Raw genomic sequence first — 14362 nt, 5'->3', positions numbered from 1 at the left:
CTAATTTTCATTCAGTGCTCTTGTGTACTAAAACCAGTCTCCTGGGATGAAATGTAACAGCATAGAGGCTACAGGTTAAAAATCAGCAGCTGACAGAATCAGTCCTTAGTCATCCCCTTCAGCTAATCTAAAGAAAACAAAGCATTAACAGTCTCTAAAATAGCGTAACTTCAAAAACTTCATTTTCAGCAAATATTTTTTTTTCCTTCCACCCCTAGCTCCCCGATTAAGACACTGTGCTTCCAGTATCATAGGATACTTGCGGGAGTTTCATCCAGTTTTCAAAATCAAGTATCTTACCAGATTGCCACGGAAAGCTAAAAGACTGAAACTCTTCAGTGTAATATTAAAATTCAGTAATCTCATTCTTACGGCTTGCATTATCTTGGCTCAAGTATGAATATAATAGAAAATATACATAATGGAGAGTCAAGCTGTAACTTCAAGCTACCTTTAGAAACACACAACTAGAAGGACACGATACCCAATATTTTGCTATTGCAGGTGACCAATTAATAATTGTAATTTAATATTTGGTAGTATGAAGTCAATACTTATGGTTTTGATTCCAAGCAATTAGTGTCCAAATCTAGATAGGAAGAGCTAATTTCAGGTAGAACTGTTAAAGAATTACTGCATTATTATTAGCTTTCCATTTTAATCCTGAAATGTAAATTAAGTTTACATAAAAAGATATGCATATGAGATTCTAACTACCCTAACCTGTAATTAATACAAAATGTAAATAAATTTCATCTCCAGAAATATTAACAATAACTAGTTCCTGTAATTTCTGTGCTCTAATGTACTACCTATTAGCATGCATAGGGGTATAATGCATATATACACAATATTAATTAGCAAACAAGCTGTTAACCCTCAGATGAAGGCATCTTCATTATTAATAAAGAATCCATGTTTGAAACAAGATTCATAGCAGTTTGACATAATTGCTGCAAATCTCAGACACAAGAAGTTTTCCAAATTTTAAATGTGCAGTTTAAAACATTGGCCTCCAAGCCAGTTTCAGAAATTACTTTAAATAAGTGACAACAATGTGCTTAAATTCCTCCCCCTCCCCTCCAATTTTAATTGCAATCACTATGCATAAACAAATTGGGAATCTGCAGATGAAAAATATATTTTTTCCCCCAAAAAAAGTTTTGTTCATTTTTAAAAACTAATTTACCACCACCTTCTTTGGGTACATGGACTATGTAGAACAGTTTCTGAAACTCACGTGTTACCCTGATAGTGCCGATATGCCTTGTTCAAACCCATGAGTACATAAGGTCAGCTACAAAAACATATTCAAAACAAATTCACCATTCAACAGCGTACATGGGTTTGAAACAGTGAGGTTTTATGCACACAGACATGATGACAGATTGTAGGAACAAGGGTACATCAAAATAGCTTTGACTTCTAACGCAGCAACCCAATACTCAAGACATTTGAAAGAATTAATAAATGTGGATGTACTGCAGCATGCAAGAATTGTGTCATTTTTGAAACAATTATCTCTATTTTATAGAGCAAATCCGGAGTGCAATTTAAATAAAGTTTGACAGGGTATACCTTCAAAAAGTGCTCTCCAAAACTTATCTTTGGCATTCAACAACTGCATATAACGATGTAAGACAGCAGCAAAGCAGCTGCTAGCTCATGACCCAAAATTATGTTGTTCACTTTGTTCTAGGGTGTTCTGGGTTTGTTTTCATTTTGTGCACACATGCGCACACGTGTGGGTTTTTGTTTGTTGGTTTAGTTTTAATACAATCATATCAAGGGAAAAGGCTAGCATAATTTCAAAAGACACTCAGCCTCTAAATTTGTACATGTCTTTCTAAGAAGAAATATAAAATAATGTGGGGAGACTTGCAAGCGTGGGTGGGAAAGAACCACAGAGACAACTAGCATAAATCTGACTATTTGCTCTTGAAAGATCTTACTGAAATGTCAGATCAGATAGCCATTATATGAAGGGGTTTAAAATACTTTTCCTAAACTCGGAGGAAAACAGAAGATGTTCGCATCAGTCAAAACCCTTAGGAAAAGAAACGTACAAGTAAACCAGCCTTCTTGGTTGTTTGGAGTGGGCTATTTACCATGTTTGCCACCTACAAGATGCTACTTTGTTTCTTAACAGCCAGCATAATTCATAAGTTTTACAAATGAAGGCAAAGACCTTGACCACGATTCATTTGTTCCAAGAATGGCAGTGATAACAGAAGCGTTTTTCTGAACGGGACGTTACATACACCTTCCCAAGCTTTGTCCAAAGAGGTCCTCTCCAGCACGAGGCGCCTTGTTCTAATTACACAGCCAACAGAGAGGATATGATGTATTTCAAAATAATTTGCAATACTTAAAAGTAGGCATTAGACATGCCAAGTGTGGCTATAAACAGTTACTTGCCCTGCCTGATTTTCAATACATAATGGGGAGTCGTCCAATACCTGTATCACACATACAAGCTCAGCCGCTCACAACCTGACACTCTTCTGCAGAAGATTTTCACTCTCTTGCAAATTTGCTGTTATATATGTACAGAAACTTGCATATGCAAATTAGACATTAAAAATTGCAACCTTACATATTATAAAAATACACCAGAATATAAATGCTACAGTTCTAGTCTCAAACCTTAACGTGGCAGCATATGACTCTATGAGAATACATGTATTTAAAGATAAGAAGATTATGTTATTCCTGTTCTGGGTTTTGCTTTATATCTAAACAACGATTAAAAAAAAAGGTTTTGTTTTGGTTTTTTTTGTTTGGGTTCCTTTTGTTTGTTTGGCAGGTTTTTGGTTTTTTGTGGGGGTACATTTTCTTGTTTCGGTTTAACTTTCTTTTTCACTACACCACCTTTTTTACCTGCAGCTTCACAGTTTCGGAAGGCCAAGCACCCTCTCCCATTATGCAGAAAGTGACCTTCAGGAGCTGGTTTTGGCAGAAGTTACAATGACAGTCAGCATTAAGACTGGGCAACAGCACACTGATCCCCCGAATCCCAGTCTTGTGACATTCATCGAGAAGGAAAGAGCACTCCCGGAGAGACCAGAAATTATGAATTTGGCATTGGCTTTGTACCAGTTTCAGGATTTATCTTCGCACAACAAGAGAAACCTGACTTTGTAAGACAATGCGAAAACGCAAGAGCTCTTATGGGTTGCACTGATACCAACGGACAAAGAACCAGCAAAACCCAAGCACTGTATCATATACAATGAGAGTAATTAAAAAGTACTCTGCAAAGAAATTTTAAACTAATCAGTTTAAGTAACTTAAATATAGTTCTATTTAAACTTCTGTTTGGAGATCTGTAAAGCGAATATTCAGAAATAACTCTGCCATTCACAGCCAGAACAGACGGGTAACACGCTTTGTATCCAACCAAATTCCCAACAAAAACATAGTAAGTACATCTGTCTTGTTTGGACACTTACCAAAAGCATTATTTACATTCATTAACATAGGTCTGCTAAGCACTATAATTAGGTAATAATGAATGTAAACATATTGATATTTTTTTACTGTATTGTAAATACAGCATACCACAATTAAACACACTACCAAAGAAGAAAGCTATTTCATTTTCTAATTAATTTCATTGTTCTGATCATAGAAATCACTAAGCAAGAAGTGCAGCAGCAGCATTTTTAACCAGGGTTAAAAGAAGTTGGAGGAGACTGCTAAAACTACAATAACATGTAGCGATGATAATTCACAAGTTGCTTTAGATGTGGGTGCTGACACCGCTTTCAACGTATACACCTGGACTGGAGGGGGTTGAGCATTACAGTGTCAGGAGCAACGGAACGTCAGAGTGTAGCATGAAATGAGTATTAACACCACAACAGCAAGGCGGAGGAGCTGCTGGACTCTCAACCTCTGGGAAGCAGCGACTCGCCGTTCAGGGGACAGAGGTTAATTAGTTGCTATCACAGAATAAGCTGTCAGTCAGAATCTTCCTCCCAACCTTATGTTGATTCTTTCATGCACAGCACAGGTTTTTTCCTAGCTACTGGAACCAAATGTGCTTCTCGCATTACTCCGAGTTAAACCTCCAAGTACTTCCAAGTGTTAATTCAGTAGCGATGAAATACGGAGTATGCATTATATAGATATTACTTATATATCCATTTTCTGCATTCCTGTCAGTGCTGAAGGAAGATAGCTTTGCTTTTTACAGAGATGTTAAGTTTTCTGTCTTTAGGTGACTGCCCACTAGAACCATTTTCTCTCTGGAGATATTTTTAATCTTGTTCATCTACTAAAAGGTACCTGAACACACTCTTTGACAATCTATGCAATTAGCAGTTACTTTAGAACTAGAAAGAAGACTCTAAGCCAAATGTTGAGCTATGACAAAAAATATGACAATAGTTCCAGAGTCCTGCCAAGCTAATGTGAAGCTACACTGACTTTCTGGGGTTTGAATGTTCTGAGGCTTTTTTGTTTGGGTGGGTTTTTTTTTTTCCATCGCACAGGCAGAGGAAAACCATAGCTATGCACCACCCCAGCAGAGGAAACAGAGTTCGAATTGGAATGGTTCAGTAACATTATTTAATATTTAATTAACTGGAAAGATACAAGTTCAACAGATTTTAAATATTATCAGGTATATAATTCCCTAAATCTTGTTGCAAAGCAGGACAAAATATGGTGGGATAACAAGAGCAGCTGACTTCTGTTAATGAAAAGAAGGTTGGAAATCATCTCAATGGATCTTCATGAGTTTCTAGGTTTAATTGCTGGCCCCTGCACACAGAGAAATGGCACAACTGGGGATCTAGACTGACACAAACATTAAGGAGCTTAGTATTCCAGGAGAACACTAAATAAGCAATTTGAAAACACACAGAGTGATCAAAGTATTTACAAGACTTCTGTCCGTTAGTGCTCCCAATTCTGTATGCAATCTCTATAGATTACTTACAGGGAATTATGGAAACCGTGAACCGACTTTAAAGGAGAAACTGAAATACGGATATAGGGGAAGAGCCACTAACTCTGTGACCAGGACAGGACACAAGACCCTGTAAGCCTGAACCAGAACCTGAAATTTACTCAATCCTTAGCTGAAGGCTTGCTGGCAAACATAGCTGCCCACATCTCTAGCATAATTGCTATTTGTACCTTCCTTCAAAATAGGCTTTACAAGTACTGGAACTTTCCAGCACATACTGACAAATACTTTTTAAGTGGCTGGAGTTACAACAGGACTCAGAGAGGCAAACTGCTTCCCAAAGCACTTAGCAAATACTAACCTGTTAAAACAGTTCGGAGGCACCCAGGTGACCCGTGATAAGCAGGGGTCTGTGGAAACTGTGACAAGTTTTACTCTCAGCTAGAATATTCAAATTATGGAGTTGCCATTTTGTATAGAGCTCAGTGGCATGAATGAAATATAACAATACGCTGTTACTGTGTTTTCTTCAGAAGTAGCTGAACTCAGTCTGGTGCAACAGAAACACAGCAACTACACGCGTTATTGGGGATTTGTTCATTTACATCAGTAAACCATTGATCTGTTTGTCAGAGCATAGTGCAGAGTCTTTGGAAACAAAGTAAGGAGATCAGCCTACAGCTACAGATATTTTAGAGTGCATGTTCTCCGATTTATTTAAAACCCACAGTCTTTACATAACTCAGTTTAAGCTTGCCAAAGCCATGTTGGCCAGATAGTGAATTCTTAATTTGGTGAAGCTCAATAGCTTGTTTTTGAAAGGATTATAACCTTATTTTCTCTGTCAAATTACTGTTCAATGAACCATGACTGCAAGTGTTCTGGTCACTGGTAAATGGCATCTTCAGCAATCACTCCTGGCATGTGCCAGTACTCTGGTATTTATCAGCAGACAAAGAACCAGGTTTCAATTTCATACAAAGATATTCTTATTACAAGACAAGTCTTTGCTATTTTATGATCTATCAAAATAATCTGGTATATTACAGGGCTATCCCTATACATCCAGCTATGCATGTGATTTGCTAATGAACCTATTAATGAAAAGGCCACTGAAATACAATGAAAAACTTTCATTTGCTATTAGATAGAGTAATTCTTTACTTTGTATGCATAATCTGCCAAATAGTATTTTAGTATGCTTAGTCTGCCAAAAAATAATTTAAGTATTGACTGCCTTACTGTCTTCCCATTATGAACAGATGTTCCAGCTTCGTGAGTAATGAATTTAGGAATTCCCCAACAAATTACATGGCCACCTAGAAGCTCAATAAGCATAACTGATATGGCAGCATTGTATAAAAGAAAATCTCATAATGCTTCTATTAAGAAATTCAAATATTAATATAATTTAGATTAAAAAATTACACAATCATGGTATTTCATATTTCTTCCATTCTTTATCTTCCACCCACGCAATTTCAGGAAATCCTTTATTCTGGCAAAGAAGTTACTTTTACACTTGTCTTCCCCTAAAATAACATCTCATCTTTTTATTACCATTTTTTAACAGGAGTTTCTAACTTCATTCCTCTGTAGTATATATTAGTAGCCCAATAAAACTAGATAGTTTTATAATTTTTAATGGTTCCTTATTATAATAATACAGCAAAAGTTTCTATAGAAAATGCAATTTTACATTTTAAAATAGATACGTGACTCCAGCTAGAACACAAAAGACAAAATATTTTTGTTCCAACAGGTTGACAGAGCAAGTTAACTCCCCCCTTAACCAACATGTTCAGCAAACTTCAGTTCTGGCTTTGGCAGCACACAGGTACTGACACAGGCTGCTGTTACAGATCTCAAAGCAGGATGAATGCAACAGCAGCCCTGGGAAGGCAGGACCTAAATCGCTTTGTGTGTATGTCTTTGTGATGCAAAGCATCAGCAGCAGCAACCATGCCTTTTTTTCCTTTCTTGTTCTAACCACTAGTCCCATGCTATCAGCTTCAGATCTCACCGTTTTTACAGAACAATTTAAAGGCTGCATTTCTAAAAATGAACTAGCTGCCGATAACATAACTATAAACACTTTGCATTTATCAGGTTACTGCATTTCTTCAAAACACCATTTTAATACTGTTCACTTGAAAGGGGCCACCACAAGTTTGCAAACCTTTACCCCAAGTGAATTAACATTGCATTTTAACTACGGTGGGTGTGATTTTCAAAAGTAGCTACAGCAGCTACTGCAGAACACTGCTCACCTGGGGCAATGCTCTGATCTTCATATTTTAATATCTCACTTTTTATACCTGACCTTGTTTATAGATTAAGGACAGCAGTAACAGCAGAATATTTACACATTTGTTTAGTAACTTGATACCGAGCTCTTCTGTATCTCCACTCCAGGAGAAAGGCATTCCCATATCCATTTTCCACCTGTCCTCTAAGGGCGTTCTGTGAAAACCAGGCTCTATACAGCAGAGCAAATCAGTGTGAAGTGGCATATTACTTCCACAAGTCTCTGGCCAAGGACAGCAGGAGAGGAGGATATAGGCCTTCCAAACCCCCCAAATCAGCAGGGAACATCAAAGATTGTTTCTGGACACGTGCTGATGGGCAGCAAGCAGAGGCAGGTATTTTGCCAACTTTAAATGCTGTGTGGACACAGCGACAGCATGAGATGCTCACTGCAATGATCAGCTTAACAAGGTGTCTAAAGGGGAAATCAAGGGGAAATCAAGTTCCGAAGCTGTATAGCCCTGAGCAGCTCTGCAGGCACAACCACCAAAAGTAGTAAAGCCACAAGAGAAACAACATATACAAACCGACCTGATGGACAGGGACACCGAACCTTGTTCGGCCAGAGCTAGGTTGTAACTAAGCTACTTAAGCTACTCTAGAAGCAAAGTTCTGGAGACTAGTGTGTAAGTGTCAAGCCTTTGACTGTACCTAAAAAAAAAAAAAAAGTCTCTTTGAACTTCAACACAATCCCCATCTTGACAAAAAGGTTCTGCCAAGCAGAATGTCAGCAGAAATGATGACAGCTACTAGAAACACTCGGATGATTGAAGACACGACCACTGTTCCAAGCGCCAATGGATCCAGGTGGAAAGGAGAACACCACAGAAATTAGGATATTCCCACCATCACTTGAACCTTTTTATTTCACTTCCCAGTAAGGCCACACCATGACCAAAGCCAGTACAAAATTAGATCCCACAAAGCCATCACAAGCAGACCGAGCATCAGCAACCATTTCAGGATGATTTCCTAAGGATACACACACAGAAAATACTCTCCTCAAAATTCCTTCTTAAACAACTAAACTATCAGAGGTCTCAAGCTGTTTGTGGCATAATTACAGCCTGCTGGTTAATTCAAATTTGTTTTCCACAGAAACAAAGCAGTATTTGGCTCAGTCGCTGCTATATAGCTTTTGTTCCTAACAGTATTTAGTCTCTCTGGGAGCCTTAGTGTCACATCCACATTTATCTATTTGACAAAGGGTTTACATTCATTGAGCCATTTGTAGCTTAAATTTGCAGACTCAGATTGTTTAATGATGTTAAATTAGAAACTGTTCTCTAATGACTTTTTGCCAAAGTCAGTGTTAGTCTATTGATTCCGACTATTAAAAACAGAAAAAGCAAAGCAAATACACACGCTTTGTAGCTTTTCTACAGAATTAGAACTACTTTATTTCCTTGAAGTCCAAAAGGGTAAAATGCAAGTCACTCAGGGGTTTCACAGCTTAGGTTGGACTGACACTGCACATCCTACTCCCTGCCCTTCCTATTTGGTCTTAAGTGTTCAAAAGTCAAGTCACAATTTAGCTAGGCAGCTGAATACTTCCTATGCATTATGAAATACTTAAAACACTTTGCATGCATTAGCGGATTACAGCTCTACCTGATGTGTCTTTAAAGTTAGTTTCCATACACTTACCAACTGTTAAATGTGCAGAATGATTCCTTAGATGAAAACATCTATGTGTCTAAGGTGGCACCTGCACATTCAAGATTTGGTCATAGGACACATGCCACTGTACTCCTTTAACAGATTTAGGTACAACTCCTTTCCAGAGTATTGGCTTTTTTCTTCCCCCTCTATATACTGCACAGAATAATTCCGATAGCTTAAAAGCCAGCAAACAAGCAAACAGGATTCTGACATTAGATTTTGGTAATTAACCCCTGCTCTTTCTGCTGCCTAGGTCTGCTCGACTGTTCTTCTTGCTTTGTCACTTCTCACAGTTGCTTTGGCATTCCTTTATTACAATCTCCTGGGGAAAATGTAGGGGGACATTAATTACTTTCAATTGTAAAATATTTTTTCCCTATATGACAGTTTAAATCTAAGCATGCCAGATAACAGGTGTGGGTGACCTGTTCATCCCATAAAAAAAATATTTTTGCAACTTTGATACTGCAACAATCTCAGTCACTGCTCGACAAAATATTAAAGCAATAATATAGGTGTGCACTTCCACTTTAGTGTTATAGCTATGCTTGATTACACTACAATTCCCACTATAACCATTTAGAACAAGTGACTTAGTATTTTGAAAACCCAATATTCACCAAGCACTTTATGAAAATCTGTAGGTATCTCCATCCAAACGTCACCAAAAAACACTGCAAAACACTAGAAATCCCACTGAGTAGAGACTGGGCAACAAGATTTTTCCACAGTAACAAGGAAATTATGGCAAAGATGACAAACCGGCAGAACTGACACTCTGGCAGAACAGGCTGAGTAACATAATCAAGACAATTCAATAAAGATTCTTCAGCATGTCACAACATGTCAATATTGCAGCATCATGCTACATAAGGAGGAGAAGGTAATTATGGGGACCTGTAAGCCACAGCATCACCTGTAAAGGTCTGCCCAGAAAAACCATGAGCACTGGGAAACTTCAAGACAACCAGGTTTGGTTTTTTTCTGTTGTTTTTGCCAGTTTATTACTGCAATGAAATTTCACATTTCAAGAACTTAGAATAATCTATCAAAATACTTATTTAAAAAGCAAAATTAAGATCTACAGGCACTGTAGATAACTCTATGTACCAAACTGCTGGGATAAAAAGCAATCTTCTATTCATAAGCCATAAACCCCTTCTATTCCACACCCACCCAATTAATCTGTTTGCATGCATTGCCAGATTAGTTTAAGAAAAATATATATTTGGGATGACCTGCACACTTTCAACATGTTGAAATGTGAAATATCTAGGAGGTAATCGCTTAACATGGAAACGTTGCCAAAGGCAGGCGAGCATTCCAGTGTGAATACCATGTAGTCTGTTAATGCTCAAGAGCCCAAAAGTGTTTATTTACTAAAAATGACCAATGAAGACAGAAACACATAGGGCGGTCTCACAAAAGAAAACTAATACAGATAGTCAGATGAATTATGCATAAACACCTTTTCCCATTTAAGTATATAAGATTGTATAGCATAAATTCAAAGAGCTCATTGTAGAGCAAATCGGAGATTTGAAAGAAGACACAAAAGCATTAACCTATATAAGCAGCTAAAACTAATGCCGATTACTCCAGAGTATTAAGAATTTATTCTGCTTTTCTGCACACTAACTGATTTCCATTACTGCAAAGCATTTCCTATCGGACAAATTTCATAACCACATGACTCAGGATAGATATGCTGCATTGCAAATCCTTTGATAGCAATAGATTTGGAATGTCACGTTTGTTTATTTCTCTTAACATTAGTCCATTATTTATGAAAACACATGTGAAGGATAATTTCCATTTAAAATATCAACACACCATTCCACGTAAAAGGATAGAAGGCAGTAAGTTTACAACCAAATTATTCTGCATTAATATTTTTTTTTAATTTTTCTGATTTTTAAACATGGCATGTTTAAACATATAAATACTTAACTGAATATTTAACTTTTCAGAAAATATAGATAGGCTTATTATATAAGCATTTTATATATTTATAGGCTATATATATAAGAATAGCATTTCTGAAAATAGTTTATTTGCATTACTGGATTCTTTGTAGATGTCCATCATAGTACTTCAATCTCCAGAGTTTCCACAAACATTTCCATTCGTGTTAATGGAAGATGTGCACAACTTTGAAAAACAATATAAATGGCATTGCTAGTGCGAATAAGAAAGAATTCTCTTCTTCGTTCTTAACGTATGAGATGATGTAACCCGTAAATAATAATCGGGATGCATATTCCTTTATACCTCAAAGCTGAGGTGTAAAATTCTGAACCATTCCTCACCCTCTCTGAAGTAGTGCTTCTATTCTTAACCTCTGCTTATGTCAGTCACTGGGGTTGGGGTGGGGTGGGATTTTTGTTTGTTTTTAACAGGGCTGTTAATACACAGCTATGATGCCAAGGAATACCACTTCTCCAACTCCATATTATTCACTCAGTCATTTCCTCTAATTCACTTGCTGAAAGTGCTCACCTGCCCACATAATACGTTACGTCACCTAGGTCTGTCCCGACATAGTCAACACAACCACAAATATAAACATGATTTCACTAGCGGTGCATAAACTTGCTGTAACAGCTTTCACAGTTAATTTGACAAAAGGAATCTATATTCCAAACCCCAACACATCGTCATGAAAGAAAATGTAAAGCAGCTTGACAAAGGCACGTGCATGCACACGTATCTTGCACATTCCCAACTCATGCAGTAAGCCAGGCTGCATTACACCTACATATATTGGTCACACGCCAGTGCTCCGATTCTAATACTACCTAATTTTCCCTATGCAATGTCACCGGATCTCTCCACCAACCTGGAGGAAAGCTCAAGCTACTCTGGACCAGTTCCACCAGAAGCCAGGGGATATCTGCATTTCCCTTCAGAGGAACCCTTCACCCTGTGTATAACACGAAGCGTTACTTCTTGCAGTCAGAATATTCTGAAAATATCCCTAATAAATAACTGGTGGTAAACAAAACCACCAGCCAAGAGGCAGCATCTCACTGCTGCTCCTTCCCATTGCCAGGAAAGCACTACCAAAGCCAGCAAAACCAGCAGACTTCCCAGTAAACAGAACCCTGTCCTTGCCTACCAAGTCATCAGCTCAACTTCAGCAGGTCCTTTATTTCATGTACTACCCAGTCACAAGTTTCCCGCAGCAGAGAACTCTCTGGGACAAGCTCTCTGTACTCATTCCCCACCTCAGGAGCTACCACAAACTTTTCCAGCAGAGACTGCAGCTAAACCGCCCCAGCTGCACGGCTCGCAGGGCAGTTACCCGTTTTACAGCGGCACTTTGTACGCCGATCCTGGCTTCATCCAAACCAAACATGCTCATGACCACCAGTCCTGGCATTGCGATGCAGGGAAACAAAGGCAGAATTCAGGTATCGGGTACACAGACCAAATAAAACACTAATAAAATCTGCCTCCTGACCATCAGTTTAATCTCTAGGCAAGTTACTTCTAAGTCATAAGCAGGATGAAGCTTTTAACGTTAAGGTCAACTTTAGTAGAAAAACCTGAAAATTTGGAATTTCATTTTAAGTACAAAAAACCCCACACCATTAAGAGCTCCCTACTTCACATTCCAAATTATGCTACAAACCTATAAGATTAAGATCTCAAGTATTAAAAGGATTAAAAGCTTAATTATACCTTTGTATACTCCAGATGCAAAATACCAAGTACAAAAGTGTTCGTCTGTGAATTCAAGAGTTTTATGGTCATTTATTTTACATCAGTACATGTTCCATCTCACATGCCACTTATTCCTGAATCTTTTACTCAAAACAAACCTTTCGCCAGTGTGCAGAGTAATACTTAAGACAGAAAACTTACACGTATCAACATGAAAAATATCGGATCACATAAAACAGAAGCAAATTTACTGTAATCTCTGCAATGAAGATAATTCATTCCACCACCTATTTTACTGTTCAACCTAAATTACAAGGGGGTTTTTTATCAGTTGATATATACTGCCTAATCAAATAGGTGCCATTTCATAATATTTCTCATTCTTTATAAAGTACACGAATAATTGCAACATTAGATTTAAGAGTCCTGCTAATGTCAGGACTGTGTGCCAGTGAAGAAATGTCTCTATGAGCAGTGGGATACATTGACTCATTATAAAAAGGTGATTAAGGCTGCTGATCACATATTTCTCATGCTCCAAATAAGCTCGGCATCATATAGTTAAGCATGATCACTAAACCTGTTCACATACTTTCAACACACACTGAGATAATCAGCTACATGATCCCCATCATAAAAGCCAGAGCATACAGAGAGCTAGATTAGCAATTTAAAGGTGACACACAAAAGAAGTGCTCGGTTCCAGCAGCAGATAGATCAAACCAGGCTATTTCTGATCTTTCTTGCATTTAATAAGTACTAGAGTTTAAAAAGAAAAGCACAGCATACAACACTAAAGACACTATTCCTCTGAAATAGGTTCAAAAACCTCACAATTCTTATCATGACACTTCCTTTGTATTAGTTGTACTTTTTTAAAAACTCAGAGTAAGTGGCAATTTATTGGAAGCAGTTTATCTTCTGGTAGCCTTAAGCATATTTGATGCATCTAGTGAGTGAAAATGCTGAAGCACTTCCATGAAAATTAATCTTAAATTGGAGCGTGCACAGCATAGGTTCTATACAGCCAGGTTAGCTCCTTAAACCCCAGCCTTCTTCTTAAACAAAGAACACTAGTGACCACACATACGACGTTGTATTGTCTCAGCTCCACTGTTTAGCAATGCAATCCTCAGCAACAACTATAAAAAGACGACATTTAGAGGACCTGTAAATACCTATTTCTTACAGCATGTCCCTACAGTAGCTGAAGCAAAAGACTATCTGTAAGACAACAATACAAGCGTAAAAAGCACTAATATTGAAGGTATTTGGCTGGAATGCTATTGGAAAGGAATAGTATTTATAGTAATTTCCAGATAGGCAAGTCATCTATACTGCTACTTGTGCATTTTAAAGCAACTGTTCCTCATTTTGAAAAAGCTGCTTCTTTAAATAAAGGCAGAAGCAATTCAGTACCCTACGCTTAGTTTAATTTCTCTGAAGGAAAAAAGCCACCTGTATATGCTAACAGAGAACTCAGAGCAACAAAAGGTGAACAAAAGCTCCATCAAGATTTGGCAAGACAAAGGCATATTGTTTCCATGTGTATTAAAATACTGTTTCATGTGAAGCTACTTTACATGGACAAAGTGCGTAACTACATAAGTACTCAGATATGAATGATTTCTATTTGTTTTAAGCTTTTACTGTAACTTTGTAAAAAGACATTCAATCTGTATTCAGGCTAAGACTTTCAAGAATAAAACAAGACCAAATCAGGATGATTTCTTTTATATGAGAACTTACATGAACAAAAAGTGCAGTACAATACAGCAGGTGATTTCATGTTTAATTTCAAAGTGTAATAGT

At 37.5% G+C, this 14362-nt stretch overlaps 1 protein-coding gene across 13 annotated transcripts in view; it reads right to left on the bottom strand.

Moving 5' to 3' along the window:
• The window catches only part of KLHL13 (kelch like family member 13), an 84597-nt gene that overhangs the window by 21338 nt on the left and 48897 nt on the right, over positions 1–14362 (bottom strand). The gene's annotated exons all lie outside the window — the stretch shown is intronic.

The sequence above is a fragment of the Falco biarmicus genome, chromosome 14 (assembly GCF_023638135.1).
Source record: "Falco biarmicus isolate bFalBia1 chromosome 14, bFalBia1.pri, whole genome shotgun sequence".
NCBI lineage: Eukaryota > Metazoa > Chordata > Aves > Falconiformes > Falconidae > Falco > Falco biarmicus.
This window is presented reverse-complemented; position numbering and strand designations above follow the sequence as displayed.